The sequence below is a fragment of the Mus caroli genome, chromosome 3 (assembly GCF_900094665.2).
Source record: "Mus caroli chromosome 3, CAROLI_EIJ_v1.1, whole genome shotgun sequence".
Lineage (NCBI taxonomy): Eukaryota > Metazoa > Chordata > Mammalia > Rodentia > Muridae > Mus > Mus caroli.
The window spans coordinates 55,204,586-55,213,771 of NC_034572.1; the positions used below are offsets into that span (position 1 = coordinate 55,204,586).

The following is a 9,186-nucleotide window of genomic DNA, read 5'->3' on the forward strand; positions in this document are numbered from 1 at the left end:
CAACATGGACTTCCACTCACCAAGACAGAGCTGGATGCAGATATAACTGAGTGCCTCATCTGCCAACAGCAGAGATCAGCATTGTGCCCCAGATATGGCACCATTCCCCAAGGAGACCAGCCATCAACCTGGTGGTAGGTTGACTACATTAGACCACTTCCTCCTAGGAAAGGACAATGCTTTGTCCTTACTGGAGTAAATACTTGTTTTGTTTATGGATTTGCCTTTCCTGCCCAGAATGTGTCTGGCAAACCACCATTCACATCACAGCCAGAGAAGTATGACAGTGAGCCCCTGATCATGGGTAGGATCCACTGGTTTTACCATGTTCCCCATGATCCTGAAGCAACTTTCCTCATAGAAGGACTTTTGGGATAGCATTGGAAATGTAAATGAAATAAATACCCAATAAAAAAAAGAAAAAAATAAAGACAGTATGGACTTTTGAAGAAAGAGTTAGTTATAGCACTACTTAGGTGGCAGCAGCCTGGCACGCTAGTTCTGGGTTCTCCAGAAGAAGTATATAATTTGAATCAGCATTCAATATACTTTATGGGTTCTCCATAGACAGAATCATAGGTCCAGGAATCAAGGAGTAGAGAGGGAAATGGTTCCATGGACATTAACCCCTAGTGATCTGCTAGGAAAGTTTTCCCTTCCTGTTTTCAAAACCTTAAGTTCTGCTGGTCTAGAAGTTTTAGCTCCAGAGAGAGGACTGCTCATGCCAGGAGTTACCACAAATACCCCATTGAACTGGCAGCTCAGGCTTCCTTGTGGTCACTTTGAGCTTCTAATGACCTTAAACCAAAATGCTAAGAAAGGAATAGCAGTGTTATGGGGGGGGGGTGCTCACTGATAGAGATTACTCTGGGGAAATAAGATTTCTTTTCTGCAATGGAAGTAAGAAAGTTATGTCTGGAGTGTAGGGGATCCTTTAGGGTGTCTCTTGGAGCTACCACAACCTTAATTAAAGTCAATGGGAAACTACAACAGCCTAATCTAGGCAAGATGGCAAAGGGCACAGACCCATTATAAATGAAGGTATGGGTAGAAGGAAAACAGAATGAGTAGTAGAGGAAGGTAGTTGAAAATAGCAGCTAAAGCCAAATGACCATGTTACAGAAACAAGGATTATAGCTAGTATGAGTATTTCTCCAATTTCTCCCCTATTTCTCACCACTAATCCCTTTGATATCACATGTTCTCTCTTTAAGATAGATAGATAGATAGATAGATAGATAGATAGATAGATAGATAGATAGATAGATGCATACATACATACATACATACATACATACATACATAGACAGACAGATAGAACCATGGAGTCCACAGAGTGCTGCCAATATGTGTATGTGTATAGGCCATCTTTTAGTAATTACTTTTCTCTCCTAATAGGTAACATTGTCAGTAGGGATTAATCTCCCAGAGAAGTACCAGGTTCATTTCTCTGTGATATGACTCAAGTATGTAGTACCATCTATCTATCTCTGGAAACTAACCAAGAGTCATACAGATCCATCCTGAATCTAAATGTGTCTGAGAAGCCAATGTTGTAATGTGGCTACTTACTTTTTTATTATTCTATTTTATTTTCAAGCTACATTTCTACATTAAGTTTTATGAAATGAGAATATGAAAAATTATTTTTAATAAGACAATATTGCAAATTATGGCCAACTACCATCTTTTCACCAAATATTTCAAGCATAAAAAAGGAGAATCTTTATAAAAGTATTCAGAAATTTTACAATTTGGTAGCTGCCCATAACATTAAACAAACTAGGCTTTTAAGAGTTGCTACTCAAAATCATATCCTTTTAATTTCCCACTACAGAGAACAAACATTAGTTTGTTTTTTAAAATGGATCAATGTAACATTGAATTCCTGATAATTTAAGTATACCAATGAATGACATGTGCCTAGAAAATACCACTAGGCTTAGGATGATATATAACCTAGATCTAAATTTTGACCTAGACCTAGACTCTGATCTTGAGTGAGATTTTGATCTAGATAGCTCTTTTTCCTTGGTTCCTTTTCTTATTTTGAGCCTGACTTATAATGTTTTGGAATCTGTTTTATAAGAGCCTTTACCTTTGCCTTCTTTCTTGGGCTGGGACATGGACAATGATCTTGAATTGGATTCAGATCTTGAAAAGATCAATTTCAGCATTTGAATCTGTCCTTGGCAGAATGGCTTTGGCTACTCTGTGGTCTTCCAATTGGTCTATTTCTAGGATAGTGGGAGCTGGTTGTAATCAAAGAGCAACTCCTTAATCTCCTCCTTTCATAAAATTCTATACCGGTCATAATCATCATATTGGGAAGAGCTGTATACATTCCTCCCTCCCTTGGCTTTCACTTGATTTGGTGTCTTCTGATCCCCTTGTGTGAAATATTTCAGATTCCCCCAAATTCATTTTCTGTCCAAATTATGTAAAGGATCTTCAGCACCACAAGCATTTTCAAACTGAACATATGTGAATCCTCTTGAATGTTGAGTGTAGAAATAAAGTGAAACATAAATATCTACTAATGGACCATAGTGACCAAATTCCCAATGTAAATCTTTGGACCTGGTGTAGTCTGTCATGCTCCTGAAGAACAGAGAAATATTGGGAGTGGAGGGTGGGGTGGCAGGTAGTTGGACATAATGGTGGCAGAAGTCTGGGCTAGGTCACTATCAGGCTTGGCAGGCTTCCAAGCATTCTACAGTGGATCACATTCACTCTTAAATAGATAGTTCTTTAAAAAAAAAAAAGAAATACAAAGGGCAATAATACTTGCAATGCATTTTAAACCACACTCCAGCACTTAGGAGGCAGAGGCATGGGGATCTCCATGAGTTCGAGTCCAGCCTAGCCTACAAAGAGTTCCAAGACAGCCAGGGCTGTTACACAGAGAAACCCTGTCTTGGCCAACAAACATACAAACAAACAAGGGTGTCCACATCCTTAGCCATCGGGAATATATATATATATATATATATATATATATATATATATACATCTATATATCAAGAAAGAGGGACATTTATCTATTATTGATGGAAGTGCAAACTGGTGCAAACTACTGTGGAAATCAGTGTGGAATTCCTCTCCTTCCCACTCTATCCAAAAGCTAAAAAGAGAACCAGATATACTGCTCCTTGTCATATACCAAAAATCTCTACATCCTACCACAGAGATAATTCTCATGCCATTGTTGCTTTATTTCCAATAGCAAGAAAGGGAAGTAACCTAGAGGGCCATCAAGTGATGAATAGATAATAAAGACATTTACTTATGATTTGTCACTGACCTCTAATAAACTCTAATTCCTTCCTTATCATTGTTTCTATCTTTTATATGCAGCAAAAGCATTTAAGAGATAAAACTATTATGCATAGGCTCCCGTACGATGTTTACAATTCTAAGAACCATCATGTGGGCTTCTGTGGGCACACAATAAGATGGCTCCGAGACAACACAACTACTTCCAACGGTTCTCGTGGGGAATTCACAAATTAGGACAGACACTGGAAACACAACATGCATTTTCTGCGTTGAAACTGAGCAGTAAGGAAGCAAAGCCCATCGTGTCCCCAGTCTTCACACTCCTGTGGTCAGACCTTGGTGTTCCCGTCTGGGTGCATTCCATGGTGACACATTAGAGTGCTCTCTGCTCCCTCCTTCCCTTTGCTGTCTTCTGCTCTAGGTCACTTATTTTGTGTGCCCATTCCCATACTCCTCTCATGAGATTTCAGATATTGATCCTATGCTAATGATTTCTAGGTTTCCCTTTCTTTGGCTCATACTTCTACACAAAAATTATTTCCTTCCCCACCTGTCTACCTAAGCCTAACCAGATTGAACTGACATATAAGTCTAAATTTGAACAGATCTGCAGGAAGATGGGGCATGGGGAGCCTGTAAGGGTCTGGGTAGTATTGGGGGGTTGGAGGAGTGGTGGTATCATTGGAGGGGTGGAGATGGCACAGTTGGTCACTTTGGAAGAACAACAGACAATTCAGTTTGTCTATAGGATGGCTAGGGAAGAGGGTGGGATGACATGGCTGGAGGGTAATGGAGCCACATAATTTGGGTCTGGTAAGCCATCCATGTTTTTAGGTTTTATTCTAACTATGGTGTCTGTAGACTGTTGAGGTCATGGAAGTGTCAAGCTCTGGTTGTCTTTTAACATGAACAACCTGATGGCAGAGAGGCAAGGATAGAAGTAGGGAGGAGAGGTGGAATGAAGAGAACAGTAGGCTGCCTGTTCAGGCAGGTTAGGAGTGGATACTCACCCAATGCTCACTGGAGCCATTATATACTGAAATACTTTTTGTAAGATGTTGTTACTATAAAAGTCATCAAATAAAATGGAAAGACAATAACACTTAGCTTAATTTCCCTATCATCTTCAGCCTTTGTGTTGTTTTGGAATATATCTTGCTATGTTTCAAAACTTGGCCTTGAAATTCAGGACTCTAGTGATCCTCTTGCCTCATCACATAGAATAGCTGGGACTACAGCCATTCATAACCCCTGTCTATCCACTGTCTTTGTGCTGATATTTGAAGTGTTTTGTTAAAGGGGTAGCTAGAGTTAGGCAGAGATTTTGAACATGACTCATGAGAACTTTTTAAGAATTCCGAAATAAAACAAAACCGTCCTGTATTGTGTATTTAACCTTGTTCTAAAGTTTATTATTCAGGGTTAATGTTATTTGCCTTGTAGATTACAAAGGAAAAGAAAAATTAAGTAAAAAAAAAAAACAGAAGAGAAGGTTATATTTCCCTTGAGATGAGAAAGAAAAAAGGGGTAAGTGAGAAAGAAATGGAATTAAATGGAATAATGATTATATAGCAAATATTGGCTAAAATGAGATTAGTTAACTGAGCTAAAAAAGATGGGTGTTTGTTTGTTTGTTTGTTTGTTTGGAAGGTGGACTGGAGAGGTGGTTCAGTCAGTAAAATGCTTGAGTTGTAAATGTGAGGATCTGATTTCAGACCCCAGCCAGCCAGCTGAATCTCTCACACAGGAGACTCAGTTTCCATTTGAGGAAAACAATGTCAACCTCTACCCTCCATATTCACAGAAGCATGCACAACATCATACACACACACACACACACACAAACACACACACACACACACACACACACACACACACACACATCCTCCCACACATGATTATAGACACAAATATGTAACACACCAAACAAAAATGGAAGGCTACAACTTGTACATGACTGTGCTGGCTAGTTTTATGACATCTTGATATAAGATAAAGTCATCTGAGAGGAAGAGGCCTCAACTGAGAAAATTCCTCCATAAAACTGGTCTGCAGGCAAATCTGTAGGGCATTTTTAAAATTAGTGACTGATGGGGGAGTGCCCAGCCCATTGTGGGTGGGGACACCCAAGGCTGATTGTCCTGACTTCTGTAAGAAAGCAGGCTGAGCAAACCAAAGAGAGCAGCAGCCAGTAAATAGCTCTCCTTTGTGGCACCATTTCCTGTGATGGTTTGAGTTCCTGTCCTGACTTCCTTTGATGATGAACAGTGACATGGATGCGTAAGCCAAATAAACTCTTTCTTCCCCAATTTGCTTTCAGTCATGGTGTTTTATTACAGCAATAGGAATCCTAACTACAACCTTACACCTTAGGAGAAGGAAAAGGTGTATAAGAAAGAAAAGAGAAGAGGAGAGGAGAGGAGAGGAGAGGAGAGGAGAGGAGAAGGAGTATGAAAGTGCCTGTGATTGTTTAAGGATCAAAATCACTGACATAACTTACAGCATTTCGATGTAGACAGTAACTTGTCACTACAGATTGTGATGAGATATTAAGGACAAATGTTTTAATAAAGGAGGATGATTTGAGATTAACTGGGAAAGCATGCTGATGCCTTATTTCTTAAATGGATTCAACCTTTATGAAATGAGAAATGTGGAGACATACGATGTCTACTTACATGTTCACTATATACCTTTTACTATTGAACAGGATGGTGCATGTGTGGATATGTACAATGTATGCGCTACATCATTCTGGATAATACTGTCATAACATGAGCAGCACCTACTCATGATTTTACAAAAATTGCACCCAAGTACTCCATATGTAAAACAGAGAATGACAATGAAGTTCATACATATTGAATCAAGACACTATTAAAATATCATATAATACTTAAAATGTTACTACTTCATATTCTTTTCAACTTAATTCTTTCAAAACAAAGAGGTAAAGGCATGCTAGCCACAACAGCATCTACAACAGTAAGGAAGTTTATAAATTTTCTAAATAATTACCAAGAAAATTGTCTTATATCCTTTCTGGCCAGAAAAATGATGCTAACAGCAGGTTAGCACAAATCATCTGTAAATCTCATGATTCTAACTGCAGTGTAGGTGGGGCCTTAAATACATTTCTCACTACTGCATCTATTTTTAATATCTAATTCAGCGCGGAATTCTTAACTCACTGGCTCTGACTTGGAGGCTATTTGTAAAGTCTTAGGTGAAACACTAATCCTTTATTGAGTGCTTCAGTTTTAACATTTCTCCAACAATAATGAAAGCTAGATTGTAAAAATCTGGGGTGTTTTCCCTCCTCAATATCCAAAATAAGTTAACACAACAGTAATGGTGGTACTCTTTTAACTCAGTGAGGATCGGTGAGGTGGGCTCTGAACAACAGGCAAATACTCAATCAGCTGTACTGTGAGAATGTGCCATGAACTGGAAGTATTTCAGAGCAGCCAAACATATCTTAGTGGTATTTAGGTGTTTTCTTGTTGTTGTTGTTTCTTTTCATTGTTTTAAGACAAATAATGCTTTGTTTTGTTCTTTGTAAGAGTTCATGTCTAGGTGTGAGAAATGTTCTTGTTATTAAAGTATCATTACATTGCATATATGTACATAAATAATGCATATCAATAAAAATACTTTAACATGTAAACATTAGTCAAAAGATAAGCCATTTTTAATGACAATACAGGACGTAGAACTATAGGATTATTACTATAGGATATTCTAGTTATGTATTCTGCTCTCAGGGGACAGAGCACTTGCCTAGTATATTTGAGGCCTGAGATTTGAGTCACCGTCCTGAAAAACGAAAGTCAATTCTAATTTAATATCAGGAAGTAACATTTGGCTAAAAGCCAATGTTATGTTTGAATAGACATTTATGAGCCAATCATAAAGCAATTTCTAGTCAAGTGAATTGTATTCTCTTTTTTTTTTTTGTTTTTGTTCATATTTCATTTGGACAAGAGTTAGAAACATGATCTGCAGAGTATCATCTCCCCCACAACCCACCTGGACTAACCTCTCCTTTCCACAGTCACTCTCTGGTAATCAGAAAATCACTCTATTCTCCAAGTTGGGAGCAGCCATGAGTCTACTCCTAATCTAAGAGATCTGCAGTTGCACCTAGAATAAGCCGGTGTAACTCAGTGTGTGTTCTTTACGGAGGAGCTAGGAGCATCTGGATGGTTAGGTTCCATGGATCCTTATGCATGGTGAATTTAACGATTTACATTGAAAAGTTTTGTTTTCATTGCAAAAAACAGAATAGGCATCACGGTGGCAAAAGTAAATGAACAAACCTCTGTGGAAACTTTAGGACTGTCTGAGAAAAGAATCATTTTAAACCCTCTGTAATTATTTCCAGTTTAAAAGGTTCCCGTGCCTCCTGTATTGCTTACTGATACCATTCTTTTTCCTCTGTGTACTCATGCAGGAGGTTCTTGTGCTCACAGATTAGCTACCAGAGAAACCAGGAATGTTAAACACACAAAGAAAGGGATGTATAACCCGTTCTCCACCCAGAAGGCTGGGAATGGAGGTGATGATTAGCCTAGGCGACCTCTGTACTATATCTAGAGCCAGGCCACACCTTCTCTCTGTTTCCTTACTAATAGGTCCAGAGGTAGATAATAGCCTAGTGACCTTTGTGTTATCTGTATGACTGAAGCCATACCAGATCCTTCCCTCAGGCCATTAAGATAATGCATGTAGTCTACTTACAGAACCCATCTTTATAGAAGTGACATATACTTTGAAAAGAGTTTTGATATAATTATGCCTTAAGTTTTATTGTGCACAGAGGGTTATATTATACCAGGAAACTTTTTTCCCAAATGGTACAGTATTTAAAGATACATAAAATAACCTTTTTGGTGGAAGACTCTAAGGTTTGAGTCCTGTTGAGCTGGACTTCCTTCTGGCCTCTGGCAGATCATTACCTATCATGGCCATGTCGATGTCCTTTGTAGAGATGACCCCCCCCCCCGCCACACACACACCCCACACACACATTTGGGAGTCTTGTCTTCTATGAAAAGGGTTGAGCATTTTCTCATGAATTTAAAAGAATCTTAACCCAAATAAAAATGATTTCTGCAATCTGAGAAAACTAGTTCATACCTGTAAGGCCAGTTCCTGAGAAACAAAAGCAGGCAACCTGCCAGAATTTCAAGGACACCTTATGCAAGAAGGCGAATTTGTCTAAAAAAAAAAAAAAAAAAAGGGAAAACAAACAAACAAACAAGCAAGCAAGCAAGCAAACACACCCATTTTGTCACGCCAGGGCTTCTTATCTGAAGTAGTTTACAAATAAAGCCTTTCTTCACTTCTTTAGGACGGAGGTTACTCTGTAGCCCAGGCTATCTACCCAAGAATACACTCTTTAAAGAAAAACAAAGATCTGTTTATCTTAAAAACTCATGAGCCCAGGAAACAAACACTGCTCCAGATCCTTGCAAATGGAGCAAGGCTGGCTGGCTAAGCAGCCCGGAAAAGCCTCATCAGACAGGTGCTGATCTCCTCACCTTACCTCACCTCACCACACAGCTCTGAGAACTGGCTGTAGCTCATTACAAAATTGGTAGTGACTGCCCAGACTTTCCCACATGGCTGGTGATTGCATGTAGCTTCACATGCAGCTTGTGTCCTAGCACAAAGCTTCAGATGGTTGGCTAGACGTTAGCTTGGCTATTCTCTACTACAGCCAGGCTTTGTTCTGAAAGGACAAGGTTTTGTTAATCACCACTTGCCTGGTGAAAAATGAAGGGGAAAAAAAGACATCTTGTTGAGAAACCCCTAGAGTAGAATTTTGGCCCAGTAGTTCCAGTTAATGTTTCCGTTCCTTACAGATCCTGCTCTGGGGACTTGGCCATTAAGTAAGCCATCCTC

General features: G+C 39.1%; 1 pseudogene; it reads right to left on the minus strand.

The window, feature by feature from the left end:
• Positions 1 to 1,859: 1,859 nt before the first annotated feature.
• On the minus strand, positions 1,860 to 2,656 carry LOC110291823 (annotated as a pseudogene).
• Between the last annotated feature and the right edge of the window lie 6,530 nt (positions 2,657 to 9,186).